The 18,311-nt window shown below is 38.4% G+C and overlaps 1 long non-coding RNA gene across 1 annotated transcript in view; it reads right to left on the bottom strand.

Moving 5' to 3' along the window:
- Positions 1-18,311, bottom strand: part of LOC149120466 (uncharacterized) — a 71,004-nt gene that overhangs the window by 6,467 nt on the left and 46,226 nt on the right. The window contains exon 2 of the long non-coding RNA XR_016225615.1: positions 17,150-17,320. This is a non-coding gene — a long non-coding RNA (uncharacterized LOC149120466). The remainder of the gene's footprint in view (positions 1-17,149; positions 17,321-18,311) is intronic.

Here is an 18,311-nt window from a genome sequence, read left to right as displayed (position 1 = left end):
CTTCTCAGCAGTACATGGAAGCTTCTCTAGGATTGACCACATACTAGGCCATAAAGCGAGTCTCAGCAAATTCAAAAGAATTAGAATCATACCATGCAGCTTCTCAGACCATAAAGGAATGAAGTTGGAAATTACCAACTCAGGAATCCCTAGAGCATACGCAAACACATGGAGATTGAACAACATGCTCCTGAATCAACAATGGGTCATAGAAGAAATCAAAAGAGAAATCAAAAACTTTCTGGAAGTAAATGAGGATAACAGCACAACATACCAAAACTTATGGGACACAGCAAAAGCAGTGTTAAGAGGAAAGTTTATATCAATAGGTGCCTACATCAAGAAATTGGAAAGACACCAAATAGATGAGCTTTCAATTCACCTCAAGGATCTAGAAAACCTACAGCAAATCAGACCCAAATCTAGTAGGAGAAGAGAAATCATTAAAATCAGAGAAGAAATCAACAGGATTGAATCAAGAAAAACATTACAAAAAATCAGCCAAACGAAGAGCTGGTTTTTTGAAAAAATAAACAAAATTGACACCCCATTGGCCCAACTAACTAAAAAAAGAAGAGAAAAGACCCAAATCAATAAAATCAGAGATGAAAAAGGAAATGTAACAACAGACACCACAGAAATAAAAAGAATCATCAGAAATTACTACAAGGACTTGTATGCCAGCAAACAGGGAAACCTATCAGAAATGGATAGATTCCTGGACACATGCAACCTGCCTAAATTGAACCAGGAAGACATCGAAAACCTAAACAGACCCATAACTGAGACAGAAATTGAAACAGTAATAAAGGCCCTCCCAACAAAGAAAAGCCCAGGACCAGATGGATTCACTGCTGAATTCTACCAGACGTTTAAAGAAGAACTAACTCCAATTCTTCTCAAACTATTCAGAACAATCGAAGAAGAGGGAGTCCTCCCAAATTCTTTCTATGAAGCCAGCATCACCTTAATTCCTAAGCCGGAAAAAGATGCAGCACTGAAAGAGAATTACAGACCAATATCCCTGATGAACATAGATGCAAAAATCCTCAATAAAATTCTCGCCAATAGAATGCAACAACACATCAGAAAGATCATCCACCCAGACCAAGAGGGATTCATCCCTGGTATGCAGGGATGGTTTAATGTGCGCAAGACAATCAATGTGATACACCACATTAACAGACTGCAGAAGAAAAACCATATGATTATCTCAATAGATGCCGAGAAAGCATTTGATAAAATACAACACCCGTTCATGATGAAAACTCTAAGCAAACTGGGTTTGGAAGGAACATTCCTCAATACAATCAAAGCAATCTATGAAAAACCCACAGCCAACATCCTATTGAATGGGGAAAAGTTGGAAGCATTTCCACTGAGATCTGGAACCAGACAGGGATGCCCACTCTCACCACTGCTATTCAATATAGTTCTGGAGGTTCTAGCCAGAGCTATTAGGCAAGAAAAAGAAATTAAAGGGATACAAATTGGGAAGGAAGAGCTCAAACTATCCCTCTTTGCAGATGACATGATTCTTTATTTAGAGGACCCAAAGAACTCTACTAAGAGACTATTGGAACTCATAGAAGAGTTTGGCAAAGTAGCAGGGTATAAAATCAATGCACAAAAATCAACAGCCTTTGTATACACAGACAATGCCATGGCTGAGGAAGAACTTCTAAGATCAATCCCATTCACAATAGCTACAAAAACAATCAAATACCTTGGAATAAACTTAACCAAAGACGTTAAAGATCTCTACGATGAAAATTACAAAACCTTAAAGAAAGAAATAGAAGAGGATACCAAGAAATGGAAAAATCTGCCATGCTCATGGATTGGAAGAATCAACATCATCAAAATGTCCATTCTCCCAAAAGCAATTTACAGATTCAATGCAATACCAATCAAGATACCGAAGACCTTCTTCTCAGATCTGGAAAAAATGGTGCTGAAATTTATATGGAGGCACAAGAGACCTCGAATAGCTAAAGCAATCTTGTACAACAAAAACAAAGCCGGAGGCATCACACTACCAGATTTCAGGACATACTACAGGGCAGTTGTAATCAAAACAGCATGGTACTGGTACAGAAACAGATGGATAGACCAATGGAACAGAATTGAAACGCCAGAAATCAACCCAAACATCTACAGCCAACTTATATTTGATCAAGGATCTAAAACTAATTCCTGGAGCAAGGACAGTCTATTCAATAAATGGTGCTGGGAAAATTGGATTTCCACGTGCAGAATCATGAAGCAAGACCCCTACCTTACACCTTACACAAAAATCCACTCCACATGGATTAAAGACCTAAATCTACGACCTGACACCATCAAGTTACTAGAGAACATTGGAGAAACCCTTCAAGATATTGGCACAGGCAAAGAATTTCTGGAAAAGACCCGGGAGGCACAGGCAGTCAAAGCCAAAATCAACTATTGGGATTGCATCAAATTGAGAAGTTTCTGTACTGCAAAAGAAACAGTGAGGAGAGTGAAAAGACAACCGACAGAATGGGAAAAAATATTTGCAAACTATGCAACAGACAAAGGGTTAATAACCAGAATCTACAAAGAGATCAAGAAACTCCACAAAAACAAAACCAACAACCCACTTAAGAGATGGGCCAAGGACCTCAATAGACATTTTTCAAAAGAGGAAATCCAAATGGCCAACAGGCACATGAAAAAATGTTCAAGGTCATTAGCAATCAGGGAAATGCAAATGAAAACCACAATGAGGTTTCACCTCACCCCGGTTAGAATGGCTCACATTCAGAAATCTACCAACAACAGATGCTGGCGAGGATGTGGGGAAAAAGGGACACTAACCCACTGTTGGTGGGAATGCAAACTGGTCAAGCCACTATGGAAGTCAGTCTGGAGATTCCTCAGAAACCTGAAGATAACCCTACCGTTCGACCCAGCCATCCCACTCCTTGGAATTTACCCAAAGGAATTTAAATTGGCAAACAAAAAAGAGGTCTGCACCCTAATGTTTATTGCAGCTCAATTCACAATAGCTAAGACCTGGAACCAACCTAAATGCCCATCAACGATAGACTGGATAAAGAAATTATGGGATATGTACTCTTTAGAATACTATACAGCAGTAAGAAACAACGAAATCCAGTCATTTGCAACAAAATGGAGGAATCTGGAACACATCATGCTGAGTGAAATAAGCCAGTCCCAAAGGGACAAATACCATATGTTCTCCCTGATCGGTGACGACTGACTGAACACCAAGAGGGAAACCTGTTGGAGTGAGGTGGACACTATGGGAAATGGTGGCTTGATCAGCATAGCCCTGACTGTTAATGAACAACTAAATACATTATCCCTCTTAGTAGTTTTTTTTATCTGTTCTACTTAATATGACTGGTTTAGATCTGTAATTGATGCACAGTTATTCTTAAGTGTTGAAAATTAACTGAAATGTGATCCCTGTTGAACATGGTGGTGGGAATGGGAGAGGGAAGAGATGTATAATTTGGGACATGCTCGGGCTGACTTGCCCCAAGTGGTGGAGTTGGAAGCATACCAGGGGATTCCAATTCAATCCCATCGAGGTGGCATGTACCAATGCCAACTCACTGTTCCAGGTGATCAGTTTCAGTTCACATTTGGTCATGGTGAAGGGACTGGGAGTCAAAGGGAGCACATAGACAAGTCTAGTACCTGCTAACGCTAACTGATGGAGTAAATAAAGGGGAGAGTGATCCAACATGGGAAGTGAGAATCTCAGCAGACTCATAGAATGGCAGATGTCCTAAATAGCACTCTGGCCTCAGAATCAGCCCTAAAGGCATTCGGAGCTGGCTGAAAAGCCCATGAGAGTATTTCAGGCATGGAAAGCCAAGACACTCTGGCAAAAGAACTCTGCGAGTGAGATCCCAGTGGAAAGAACAGGCCATCAAAGAAGGAGGTACCTTTCTCTGAAGGGAGGAGAGAACCTCCACTTTGACTATGAGCTTGTCTAAACAAGATAAGAATCGGAGAACTCAGAGGGCTTCCATAGCCTTGGAAACTCATGACTGGAGCATAGGGAGATTACTGATGCCATAGACAGGAGTGTCAATTGGTAAAGTCAACAACAGGAGTCACTGTGCACTTACTCCTCATGTAGGATCTCTGTCCTTAATGTGCTGTACATTGAGATTTAATGCTATAACGAGTACTCAAACAATATATTTCACTTTGTGTTTCTATGGGGGTGCAAACTGTTGAAATCCTTACTTAATGCATACTAAACTGATCCTCTGTAAAAAAAAAAAAAAAAAAAGAAATTATCAATTCCCAACTTGACTCTCACTGGGATTAAACATGACAATAGGTCTGCTCTGATTTCATCATCATTTAAAAAAATCATCTATTATTTTTCACTTTATGTTTCTGTGTGGGAGCAAACTGTTGAAATCCATACTTAATGTATACTAAGCTGATCTTCTGTATATTAAGATAATCGAAAATGAATCTTGATGTGAATGGAAGGGGAGAGGGAGTGGGAAAGGGGAGGGTTGTGGGTGGGAGGGATGGTATGGGGGGAAAGCCATTGTAATCCATAAGTCGTACTTTGGAAATTTATATGCATTAAATAAAAGTTTAAAAAAAAAAAAAAAAAAAAAAAAAAAAAAAAAACAGAGGCTCAATGCCCTGCACAACAGCACTGGCCCCATCCATGAGCTTTTCAAGGCCCCTCCTATGCACAGCTTTCTGCTCTACTCTGTTCTGTCCCTGGGTCAGTTTTTACCTGTGAGAACATAATATTTTCATTCTTGCTGTAATTTTAATAAGAGAAAGTTTATATCAATAGGTGCCTACATCAAGAAATTGGAAAGGCACCAAATAGATGAGCTTTCAACGCATCTCAAGGATCTAGAAAAACTGCAGCAAACCAGACCCAAATCTAGTAGGAGAAGAGAAATAATTAAAACCAGAGAAGAAATCAACAGGATTGAATCCAAAAAAAAAAAAACATTCCAAAAAATCAGCCAAACGAGGAGCTGGTTTTTTGAAAAAATAAACAAAATTGACACCCCATTGGCCCAACTAACTAAAAAAAGAAAAGACCCAAATCAATAAAATCAGAGATGAAAAAGGAAACGTAACAACAGACACTACAGAAATAAAAAGAATCATCAGAAATTACTACAAGGACTTGTGTGCCAGCAAACAGGGAAACAAACCTATCAGAAATGGATAGATTCCTGAACACATGCAATCTACCTAAATTGAACCATGAAGACATAGAAAACCTAAACAGACCCATAACTGAGACAGAAATTGAAACAGTAATAAAGGCCCTCCCAACAAAGAAAAGCCCAGGACCAGATGGATTCACTGCTGAATTCTACCAGACATTTAAAGAAGAACTAACTCCAATTCTTCTCAAACTATTCAGAACAATCGAAGAAGAGGGAATCCTCCCAAATTCTTTCTATGAAGCCAGCATCACCTTAATTCCTAAGCCAGAAAAAATGCAGCATTGAAAGAGAATTACAGACCAATATCGCTGATGAACATAGATGCAAAAATCCTCAATAAAATTCTCACCAATAGACTGCAACAACACATCAGAAAGATCATCCACCCAGACCAAGTGGGATTTATCCCTGGTATGCAGGGATGGTTTAATGTGCACAAGACAATCAATGTGATACACCACATTAACAGACTGCAGAAGAAAAACCATATGATTATCTCAATAGACACCGAGAAAGCATTTGATAAAATACAACACCCGTTCATGATGAAAACTCTAAGCAAACTGGGTTTGGAAGGAACATTCCTCAATACAATCAAAGCAATCTATGAAAAGCCCACAGCCAACACCCTATTGAAGGGGGAAAAGTTGGAAGCATTTCCACTGAGATCTGGTACCAGACAGGGATGCCCACTCTCACCACTGCTATTCAATATAGTTCTGGAGGTTCTAGCCAGAGCTATTAGGCAAGAAAAAGAAATTAAAGGGATACAAATTGGGAAGGAAGAACTCAAACTATCCCTCTTTGCAGATGATATGATTCTTTATTTAGGGGGACAAAAGAACTCTACTAAGACATTATTGGAATTCATAGAAGATTTTGGCAAAGTAGCAGGATATAAACTCAATGCACAAAAATCAACAGCCTTTGTATACACAGACAATGCCATGACTGAGAAAGAACTTCTAAGATCAATCTCATTCACAATAGCCATAAAAACAATCAGATACCTTGCAATAAACTTAACCAAGGACGTTAAAGATCTCTATGATGAGAATTACAAAACCTTAAAGAAAGAAATAGAAGAGGATACCAAAAAATGGAAAAATCTTCCATGCTCATGGATTGGAAGAATCAATATCATCAAAATGTCCATTCTCCCAAAAGCAATTTACAGATTCAATGCAATACCAATCAAGATACCGAAGACATTCTTCTCAGATCTAGAAAAAATGATGCTGAAATTTATATGGAGACACAGGAGACCTCGAATAGCTAAAGCAATCTTGTACAACAAAAACAAAGCTGGAGGCATCACAATACCAGATTTCAGGACATACTACAGGGCAGTTGTAATCAAAACAGCATGGTACTGGTACAGAAACAGATGGATAGACCAATGGAACAGAATTGAAACACCATAAATCAATCCAAACATATACAGCCAACTCATATTTGATCAAGGATCCAAAACCAATCCCTGGAGTAAGGACAGTCTATTCAATAAATGGTGCTGGGAAAATTGGATTTCCACGTGCAGAATCATGAAGCAAGACTCCTACCATTCACCTTACACAAAAATCCACTCAACATGGATTAAAGACTTAAATCTATGACCTGACACCATCAAAATCTTAGAGAACATTGGAAAAACTCCGCAAGATATAGGTACCGGCAATGACTTCTTGGAAAACACCCCAGAAGCACAGGCAGTCAAAGCCAAAATTAACATTTGATATTGCTTCAAATTGAGAAGTTTCTGTACTGCAAAAGAAACAGTCAGGAAAGTGAAGAGACAACCGACAGAATGGGAAAATATATTTGCAAACTATGCAACTGATAAAGGGTTGATAACCAGAATCTACAAAGAAATCAAGAAACTCCACAACATCAAAACAAACAACCCACTTAAGAGATGGGCCAAGGACCTCAATAGACACTTTTCAAAAGAGGAAGTCCAAATGGCCAACAGACACATGAAAAAATGTTCAAGATCACTAGCAATCATGGAAATGCAAATCAAAACCACAACGAGGTTTCACCTCACCCCGGTTAGAATGGCTCACATGCAGAAATCTACCAACAATAGATGCTGGCGTGGATGTGGGGAAAAAGGGACACTAACCCACTGTTGGTGGGAATGCAAACTGGTCAAGCCACTATGGAAGTCAGTCTGGAGATTCCTCAGAAACCTGAATATAACCCTACCATTCAACCCAGCCATCCCACTCCTTGGAATTTACCCAAAGGAAATGAAATTGGCAAACAAAAAAGCAGTCTGCACATTAATGTTTATTGCAGCTCAATTCACAATAGCTAAGACCTGGAACCAACCCAAATGCCCATCAACGGTAGACTGGATAAAGAAATTATGGAACATGTACTCTATAGAAATCTATACAGCATTCAAAAATAACGAAACCCAGTCATTTGCAACAAGATGGAGGAATTCAGAAAACATCCTGCTGAGTGAATTAAGCCAGTCCCAAAGGGACAAATACCATATGTTCTCCCTGATTGGTGACAACTAACTGAGCACCAAAGGGGAAATTTGTTGAAGTGAAATGGACACTATGAGAAACAGTGACTTGATCAGCTCTTGTCCTGATGGTTGATGTACAATGTAATACTTTATCCATTTTAGTATTTTTTTTGTTCTAGTACCATTGGTTGGACTCTGTAATTAACACACAATTATTCTTAGGGGTTTAAATTTTAACTGAAAAGTGATCCCTGTTAGGAATTTGGAAAACATTATGTTGAGTGAAATAAGCCAATCCCAAAGGGACAAATGCCACTTGTTCTCCTTGATAGGTGACAACTAACTGAGCACCAAAAAGGAAACCTGTTAAAGTGAAATGAACACTATGAGAAACAGTGACTTGATCAGCCCTCACCCTGACTGTTGATGAGCAGCTTAATATGTTATCCCTCTTAGTATTTTTTTTGTTTGTTCTACTTAATACTTTTGGTTGAATACTGTAATCAATACACAATTCTTCTTAAGTGCTGAAACTTAACTGAAAAGTGTTTGCTGTTAAATATGAGTGGGAATAAGAGAGGGAAGAGATGTGCAATTCGGGACATGCTCAAGCTGACTTACCTCAAACAGTAGAGTTAGAAACATACCAGGGGATTCTAATTCAATCCCATCGAGGTGGCATGTACCAATGCCATCTCACTAGTCCCAGTGATCAATTTCTGTTCACAATTGATCGTAATGATAGGACTAAGAACCAAAGGGATCACATAAACAAGAATAGTGTCTGCAAATACTAGCTGATAGAATCAAAAAGGGAGAGAATGATCCAACATGGGAAGTGAGATACACAGCAGACCCATAGAATGGCAGATGTCCTAAACAGCACTCTGGCCTCAGAATCAGCCCTTAAGGCATGCGGATCTGGCTGAAATGCCCATGAGAGTATTTCAGGCATGGAAAGCCAAGACACTCTGGGGGAAAAAACCTAAATGAAAGATCTCCATGAGTGAGATCCCAGTGGAAAGAATAGGTCATCGAAGAAGGAGGTACCTTTCTCTGAAGGGAGGAGAGAACTTCCACTTTGACCATGGCCTTGTCTAAATATGATCAGAGTCAATGCACTCAGGGGGCTTCCATAGCCTTGGTAGCTCATGACAAGAGCCTAGGGTGATTACTGAGGCCATAAACAAGAGTGTCAATTTGTTAAGTCATCAACAGGAGTCACTGTGCACTTACTCCTCATGTAGGATCTTTGTCCTTAGTGTGCTGTACATTGAGATTTAATGCTATAACAAGTACTCAAACAGTATTTTTCACTTTATGTTTCCGTGTGGGAGCAAACTGTTGAAATCTTCACTTAATGTATGTTAAACTGATCTCTGTATATAAAGAGAATCGAAAATGAATCTTGATGTGAATGGAAGGGGAGAGGGAGTGAATAAGGGGAGGGTTGTGGGTTGGAGGGATGTTATGGGGGGGAAACCATTGTAATCAATATTCTGTACTTTGGAAATTTATATTCATTAAATAAAAGTTAAAAAAACAATTAGAAACATCACTATCAATATACATTATTATAATTAACAACTTCTGCTTTTGCTACCATCTCAGGCATATCTATCAAATGTATTCAGTTAAAACAGTGAATCTCACCAAATTTATGAGTAAAGAACCATAGGACATTATCAACTTATTATGGTTGAATCTAATTGAATTAATACTGATATGTTCTGGTTGTTATCAGCATATATGTGAGCTCTAACTGATCATTCATTTACTAATTTAGAGACTACTCCCTTATATCTAAAATCATTATAAGAATTCACAAAGATTATCATTACTATTGTATGAGTACACATTGATTCCTTTCCCCAAAATAGTCAGTAATTTCAATAACTGGAAGGAAGCAAACAACTATAAAGTATATATTATGCATAATAATTGGGAATGATAAAATGCTTTAAAGTATAACATTTACTTTAAATTGAATGCATCTCTGAGTTTTTTGTAAGTTATGGGAATTTGGAGATCAAATAGCACACTTTTATAGACAAAGTCTCCAGAAATAGTTCTCTTTGGCCTGAGTTCATTACCTTTTAGAGCAACTCTTGTTGAAATTAAAGATGTCAACACAAAACTTTCACTGGCTTTTCAAACTTTCTAGAATTTTCTCATGAAATAAAAAAAATGCATGCAAGGCTAGTGTTAAAAGAAGTGCAGGAAGTGTCCTCTCACAGCCAAAGCTCCTTCTGTAGCATCACACATAAACCATGACATTTGGCTGTGATCCACAATAGCCATCAGAATGTAACTGCTGACTTGTTGATTAAGTGCAAATTAATGTTTTAACTGCTTATTGAAGAAATTCAGGAGCCAAGTATGGAAAATTCTTAGACAATGCTGTCTTCGATGATGTTGTCCTTTCATTGTACTAAATTGATGAATGCTCATGCTAGCAAAAAGTACAACAAATTTCAATTATTTAAAGAAAACTCATTTTATATGTATATGTACACATATATATGAACACATATACACAGACATGTAGGTCTGTGTGTGTGCTCAGAAATATTTCTTCATCTTTATAGCTGTGTGTCTATCATCTACCTATCTACCTCTCTATTATCTATGCAGGTTAAGAATAGCACTTTTAAAGAAAAAAGAACATTCTCAAGGGCAGTATTAGGATATGACCTTATTTTCAGAGTTTTTGTCTTTATCATTTCAAATTTGAATATTATGGTTATGAACCCATTACTTATTTCTCAGTCTTCTACTTCATATAGGCAATATTTTTGAAAATCAGTGTATGGAAGGTTTGAAATATTGGTCGCTGTATAGCTTTTATTTTTTTACAGGCAGAGTGGACAGTGAGAGAGAGACAGAGAGAAAGGTCTTCCTTTTGCCTTTGGTTCACCCTCCAATGGCCGCCATGGCCGGCATACCGCACTGATCCAAAGGCAGGAGCCAGGTGCTTCTCTTGGTCTCCCATGGGTTGCAGGGCCCAAGCACTTGGGCCATCCTCCACTGCACTCCCTGGCCACAGCAGAGAGCTGGCATGGAAGAGGGGCAACTGGGACAGAGTCCGGTGCCCTGACCAGGACTAGAACCCGGTGTGCTGGCGCCGCTAGGCAGAGGATTAGCCTACTGAGCCATGGCACCAGCCAGATCTGTCTTTAATGTTACTATTTCTTAAATTATTTTTTTACTTACCATAAACTTTTTGTGTATGTGGAACCTACACAAAAGAAGCAACTGACTTTTACTCCAGGTAAGTGTTAAATACTGATCCAAAGAAAGAAACACTATTATAAAATCATTGGTAAGAAAGACCATCTCAGAACAGTTGAACAGACAATATGGTGGCTCACGGAAACAAAATCAATTAAACTAAGTGTTTTTATAGTAATTTACATAAATAAATCTAGAATGGAAAAAATTCTGTTAAAAATGTGCAAAATTTTTATGTGGTGTACAAAATTATTTCCTTTTTTATACTCATCCAAAAAAAAAGTGGATGGCTATGTTGAAAATACTTGGCATTGAGCCACTGAATGATTTACAAGTAGCAAACAAAACATAATCCTTCTTATTACCGCCAATGCAGTATAATCCAACAAGGTGGGGATTTTCCATTTATCTTGGCAGAGGTATTGAGTTCTCAGTATGTTTATTCCACTCATTTTAGCTGCTTTAAAAATCCACAATATTGCACCTTTGATTAGCACTGTGGAAAAGATTTTGTGAAGTGGCAGGATCTCCCACTACTTCTACATTTGGCAGCCTTCACTCTGTAAAAATGTCCTTTTTACCACTCCCTGTTAAATTCCCATGCAGCTGTTTTCTCTTTCTTCCCCCTGTCAGATACCAGATATCTGTCAGGAGACTTCTCCAAGCTTATCTGGATGAAGAAAAAAAGCCAGAATAAGCTCATCAGACTTAAAAATGCCTTGGCACAGGAGGATCTTTAGACCGACTGGCTCTTCAAAATATTCTAAGTGGCCCTGCCAATTGAAGATTATTAGCTGTGGCTCTTGGGGATGTGGGAGGATAGGTCATAAGCTGGAAGCTTTGAGTTAGAAGCTGGAGAGTGACTGCAGTGATAAGTGCTCCACAACACAGCTTTAGAATTAAAAGACTTGAACCTCATCTTTGCTCTAAGGTTAGCATTTTTAGTGGAGCTGGTTTTCAATACGAGCCTCTTGTTTTCTTTCTGGTTGACCAGGTGGATTAGGGAAGAAGACACCATTTAAGAGTCTGCCTTCTTTGAGAAATTTCACAACCACTCTTACAGATGGAATTCTGAAAATTTGAGAGATATTTAGGGATTTAATGCATCTTAGGTTTTTTCTAAAATGAGACCCAAGGATTGCAAGCCTTCAAGATGACATGCATAAGGCTTATTATGAAATGCATTCAATAAATAAGGTAGAGGTAGCTAAAAATGACATCAGTTATAGAAATGGATGTTTCATAAGTAATCACAATAAATTTATGTATGAAAACCTGTCAAAGACTAGTTTTGATTTTAAAGTCAGTTGTCATTTAAGAGAAATTTATTTCTCTTACACAATCCTACCATGGAGCTAGATGAGTTAACACTTACTGTTTTTCCCATTTGCAGGATAGAATTTCATTGTACTTCAATCTTGAAAAGCTTTGGCAAAGTCAAGACAAGCATTTGTTAGATTTAGAGGATCCTATTTAAGTGAAGGAAAACATTGATCAGTATGAGGTTTGATACAATATTCCTTTGTGAGTATGTGTAAGTTCCTGAACTAAATCATAGTATTTCAAAGTGTGCATTGAAGAATGCAAATGACGAGAATGCATATATGTATTTAGATTTTTTAAAGATTTGTTAATTTATTTGAAACTCAGAGTTATGGAGAAGGCAAGAGAGAGAGAGATCTTGCACCCTTTAGTTAGAGCATTTAAAATGTGGAAATCCTGCAAAACAGTATCACTCAAGAACAAGATGAGGATTACATGATAAGCATGTATGGCATTAGTGAAAAATTAAAGTAATTGAATAGCTATACTGTAGTTTGAACATTTGTACCTTCTAAAACCCAAATGTTAGAATCCTGTCTGTGAAGGTGACCACATTAAAAGTGAGGTCTGAGACCCACACACTGGTGCAGTGGGCTAAGTATCTGCCTGCAACACTGTCATCCCATATGAGCTCCAGTTCAAATCCCAGCTGCTCTACTTCCAATTCAGCTCCCTGCTGAAGGGCCTGGGAAAGCAGCAGAAGATGGCCCAAGTTCTTGGGCTCTGCCACCCACCCACACAGGAGACCTAAATGGAGTCCTGGACTCCTCGCTTCAGTCTGGACCAGCCTGAGGCAGTTGTGACCATTTGGAGAGTGAACCAGCAGATGGAAGATCACCCTATCTCTCTCTACTTCTCTCTCTCCCTCTCTCTCCCTCTCTCTCTCTCTGCCTTTCAAAAAATTAATTTTGAAAAAATAAGGACTTTTGAGAGTGATTAGCTCATGTGGGCAGAGCACTTGTGATTGGGCTGGGTGCCTTGTAGAACAGGCCCCAGAGATCTCAGCCAAACCTCTCACCCATGTGAGATGGTTGCTGTCCAGGAAGAAGCAGGCTCTCACCAGACAGGAACTCTGCTGGTGTCTTAACCTTGATCCCAGTCTTCAGCTGTGAGCAACTAGTTTATGCTGTCTGTAAACTACCAAGTCTATGGGATTTTGCTCTGGTAACCCCAATTGACTAGGAAAGGCAACTTCCCAATTTAGGAAGGTAGGATTCTGTGTATAACTCTATGTCTATAACTTTAAGAGCCCAATCTTCAGAAAATAAATTGAAAATATTTTACTGGATGAAACCCAGGCATTTTGGAGAAATATATATTTGGGTTACTAATGATAGAAAAATTGATTGTTCAAACCTACAATATTTCTTCTGATAAGTTCAGCACAGTAAAATTCAGCCCAGAGAATAAAAATAAAGCCTTTAGAATCTGAAGATGCTGTACAGGTGCAGAAGGATAAGAATAAATTTATATTTGATGAAACCAGGAACATATTCGTATATGATCCTGTCATTCTTCTCTTGTGACATTCAATGCTGACCACAGTGTTGTTACTAGTTCAGTTTTTGCCTCTTCTATGTGTTCAGGAAGTTACTTTTCTAGCTTAATGTAACAATATTTTACATCTAATACCTGGCTCAACGTATATTTGTATTATAAAATAATTAGTTGACATGTATATCAAAGATTTTCCTCCTGTGGTTGATGGTTAGGTTTTGTATTTTATGCTAAACACTCTTTCATATGCATTATAACATAGACTTCTAAGGAAAAGAAAGAGCATGCAATTTTAATCTCCATGTTGTGTCTTGAAAAGATTGTTACTTACCTAACAATACACAATTCTAAATGGCAAATCTCAGAATTCTAATCAGAGTTCTGCATAACAATTCAATTCTTTCTGAGGAACCCTGAGGACTTACTTTTAATTGGGAATTTACATTCCACCCACATTCATCTCCTTTTCATGTTATCTTGCAAAACTGCACCTAAATATTTGTGGAATAAATATAATCTGCATAATATCAACTGTTCAGTTCTTTGAAAACATAATTATTACTCAAGTGTTTTGCTGTTTGTTTTTTCCACCAAGGCCATGCTTAGATTATTCTAGGAATGTCTGGCAATGACATAATCTCCTTCTCCTGTCCACACTGAGTTTGATTGTATGACTTTCTCTGGACAATGAAACTAAATTAGCAAATATGATCCAAGCAAAGACTTGAGAAACCTTGCATGTTGCAGCTTTCCCCCTCAGAGCTCCTAGAAATGCTTCTACAACCACCTGAAGATTGGGATTCCAGCCTATCCTGGTAGAAGATGGAAACACACGCAACAGAAATGCGTTGTTTTAGTGGAGGCCCAGCCAGCTCATAGTCAACCCACAAGCCAAGTGCAGATTCATGAGGAAGCCAGGTACTGCTGGCAATAAAACTGGCCAAGTAATTCCAGTCCAAATCTGATGCACAAGATTGTGAGTGAATTACAGCTCAATATCCATTAAGATCCAGCAATGTGTAGAGTGGTTTGTTATACAGCATTGGCTTCACATCATGGCATTGAAAAGGGACTTCAAAGAAGTAAATAAAGTTGTGTGTGCATGTATGTGACATATGTAGATATATCATATTTACATATAATTATTTTTCAATAGTGTTAAGTCACTTAGGAAAAAAAAATATCCAAATACCTTCAAAACCTCTCAAACTAGGCTTATAGAATTACTTTTCAAAAGGAATTACGCTCAGACAAAAGTGAAACCTCTGTTGAAAGCCTAGATAGCTGGGGAAAACCAAGATCCCCAGGTTAGTAAACACAGAGTTTCTACTTTGTTCTTCACTGAAGGCTCAGTATTACAGCCATCATTACATACACTGGAAGCAAACTCCAATTTCCAACTTCCTCATGTATTATATAAAACACAGTTAGCTTTCCTGGAGTTCACTGTCTCTCTATAATGACAGAAATTTGTGGTTCTCCCTGCCTATTGTCCTGTTCCCAGTTAAAGAAATAATTAAACAAGAGCAAAACACAGGATAGGCTTTAGTCTAGCAGTTATGATGTTGGTTGGTTGCATTCCATATTGGGTTCAGCTCAGCTCCTGGCTCCAGATTCCTGCTAACATAGATCCTGGGATGCCACTGTGGTAGCCTCAGTCAACGACTTCCTTACTACTCACAGGGGAGACCTGGATTGGATTCCTGGCTCCCAGCTTCAGCCCCCAGCCGAGGATCATCATGTACACTTGGGGTATGAGCAAGCAATAGTTGTATCCCCTCTCTCTCTCACTCTCTGCTCTCAAATAAGTAAATAAATAATAATTTTTTAGAAATTAAAAAACAATAAAACAAATGCCCCCTCTCTTTCTCTCTGCCTCTCAAATAAGTATATAAATTTTTAAGTAAACAATTTTTTAGAAATGAAAACATAGTGAAACTATTGTCTGATGATATAGATTTTGGAACAGGCTTTCTTGCATGCCATAAGCTGTACACTTATAGATGGAACTTTGTGAAGTTCAAGGGAAGGAAATGTTATGCTCCATAAGTTAGGTACTAGTCATGATTAATAAAACACAAACTGACAATGTATAAAAACACACGAAAGTGTTCCTTATGCATTTTCCCCACCCAGAAGTAACCTAACAGGCTTGAGATGTAATATTAACAGAGGAAAGATGATTTAAGAAATTAGATGAACAGTTTTCTCACCTAAGATATGCATTCAAATGTCTGCACCCTGTTGATATTTCCTTGGTTCCAGTGGGATCCTGGAGGAGGTGTGTACAGTGAAAGAGGAAATGAGAGTCCAGCCCTCCAAGTGCCAATAATAACTGCACTGTCCATAAAGATCTTTGCATTTGACTTTCAGGAATGTTTATCTAAAGCTGAACAACTGGTAACTGTAAGTCAGTTAGATTCTCCCAGGGCAAGTCACAGCCCTTACAAAGAGTGTGCTGGGAACATCATAAGAGGAGACCATTTGTCATCCAAATAAAATTCAAGAAGGGGATCTAGGAAGTAATTAATACAAAATTAATGTAATAGTACTCTTTAGGTCTTACTATTTGAGATCCACAAATTTTTAATAATTCCAAAGTATTCTCTGAGTTTGTAGCAGAATTTTGCATTACCAAGACCAGCACAATTTCAAAAATATTTGGAGTAATGGGACAAAAATATTCATGAATGGTCTACGTGCCCTTGTATTCCATCATTTCCTTTACGTTGCACCATTTGATGATTTCTGAACCTGAAACATTAATGTGGGTCATGGCCCATGCAAGCATTCAAGGGCCAGTGCATGAACTCGCAATGACTTCTCACCTTCTGCGGTTCCCAATGACATCATAAGTGGAGATGCCAGAGAGCCACCATGCTGGGAGTTTTTATTTGGAAGCTGGACTTAGGAGACTCAGTATGGAGAGTGAGCAAATGAGCATTTTTGTATCATGCCATTGAGGCTCGGAAGCTAATGTGTTAGCGCAACATAACATACCCTATTCTGACCAATACAGGAAACTACTCAGGGGTTGTCGACTTTCTAACATGCCAAATAGGAGATTTTGAAAGGATACAAAATTCCTCACCACATTCCATCATTATGTCAAATAAATATTTTCACACACACCTCCCCACCACCAACAAATACAGAAAGAATGTTATTGCAGAACACAGAATTCTTCTTTAAACTCAATAAATGTAGGGTTTTTCCCCCATAAAATCACTCACCAATTTTTAATTTTTTCATTTTGCTGGGTAAAAATACTTAATCATTAAATAGCACACCTTTCTTCCTTTTGATAATTAAGAACAATGATTCGGATATTTAAAAAATGGTACAAGAGGGTTATTGAACCAAAGCAATGAAAACAATCCCTGGCAATGCCCAGCTTTACCTGTCTTTTGGTGAGATCCAGATTCTCTGCTATCTTGTATCTCCTCAGTCTAGTCACATAGTTGTGATGGGCAAATTCTGCTTCTAGTCCTTGGATTTGCTCTTGGTAAATGCTGTCCTTTCCTTCCTGGGCTTGCTGTTGACTTCAGACTTGTAATTTCCTTCTTGGGATCTGAAAAAAATTAGTACCAACTCATTCATTCAAATATATGTAATCATGTGATTTACTGTATTCATCATGGCTGAGTTACTGCTTTCCCAAGTGCTGTGCTAGTCTTGGGACAAATGGAGAGCAGAAGCAGTAAAATACTCTCACCTCCATCATGGGCAACACATTCCTTGGTTTTCCAATCTGCCTTCAAACAACTGATGACCTAATTGGAGATGTGTCAAATTTTCTCCTTACAAAACATGAACTGTATATAACCACTCATCATACGATATTATAATAAGATGGACAAAATCCTCTCTAGAAGACAATTTTAGATATGAAATTGGTAAGTTCTTAACATGCAGGCTTGAGGTCTAAGTATGAACAGAATGATTCTCCATTTTTAAGCATTATTTATTTATTTGAAAGGCAGAGAAAGTGATAAAGTGAGAGGGAGAGACAGACAGAGAGAGAGATCCTCCACCCACTGGTTCACTCCCCAAATGACCACAAAGGTCTTGAGCTGGGTCAACCAAAGCCAAGAGCCAGGAACTCCATCTGCATTCTTCTGCTACTTTCCCAATAGAATTAGCAGGGAGCTTGTTGGGAAGCAGAAGAGCCAAGAACTTGGGTCCCTGCCGCCATGTGGGAGACCCAGATGGAGATCGGGCTTGTTGATTCAGCCTGGCTCAGCCCTGGCCATTGTGGCCATTCAAGGATTGAACCTGTGGATGGAAGATCCTTTTTCTAGTTTCTCTCCCTCTTTATAGAGCTCTGCCTTTCAAATAAATAAATCTTTGAAATTAAAAACAGAAGAATTAGAAAATACCTCTATTTAATTATGATACTAAGTATTGCTATGATAACTAAGACACACAAGCAGAGTCTTGGTTACCCAAGAAGCCACATTCATCTGATGTTAAGAGCACAACCTCTGCCACTCACCTGCTTATTCAACCCTACTTCCTTCATTTCCTGACCTTTAACCCAGAATTCATGTGAAGATGGTTAA

The sequence above is a fragment of the Oryctolagus cuniculus genome, chromosome 19 (genome assembly GCF_051225735.1).
Source record: "Oryctolagus cuniculus isolate XC-2025 breed Fujian yellow rabbit chromosome 19, ASM5122573v1, whole genome shotgun sequence".
Classification (NCBI taxonomy): Eukaryota; Metazoa; Chordata; class Mammalia; order Lagomorpha; family Leporidae; genus Oryctolagus; species Oryctolagus cuniculus.
The sequence above is the reverse complement of the archived record's forward strand: the minus strand, read 5'-3'. Positions and strand labels throughout refer to the sequence as shown.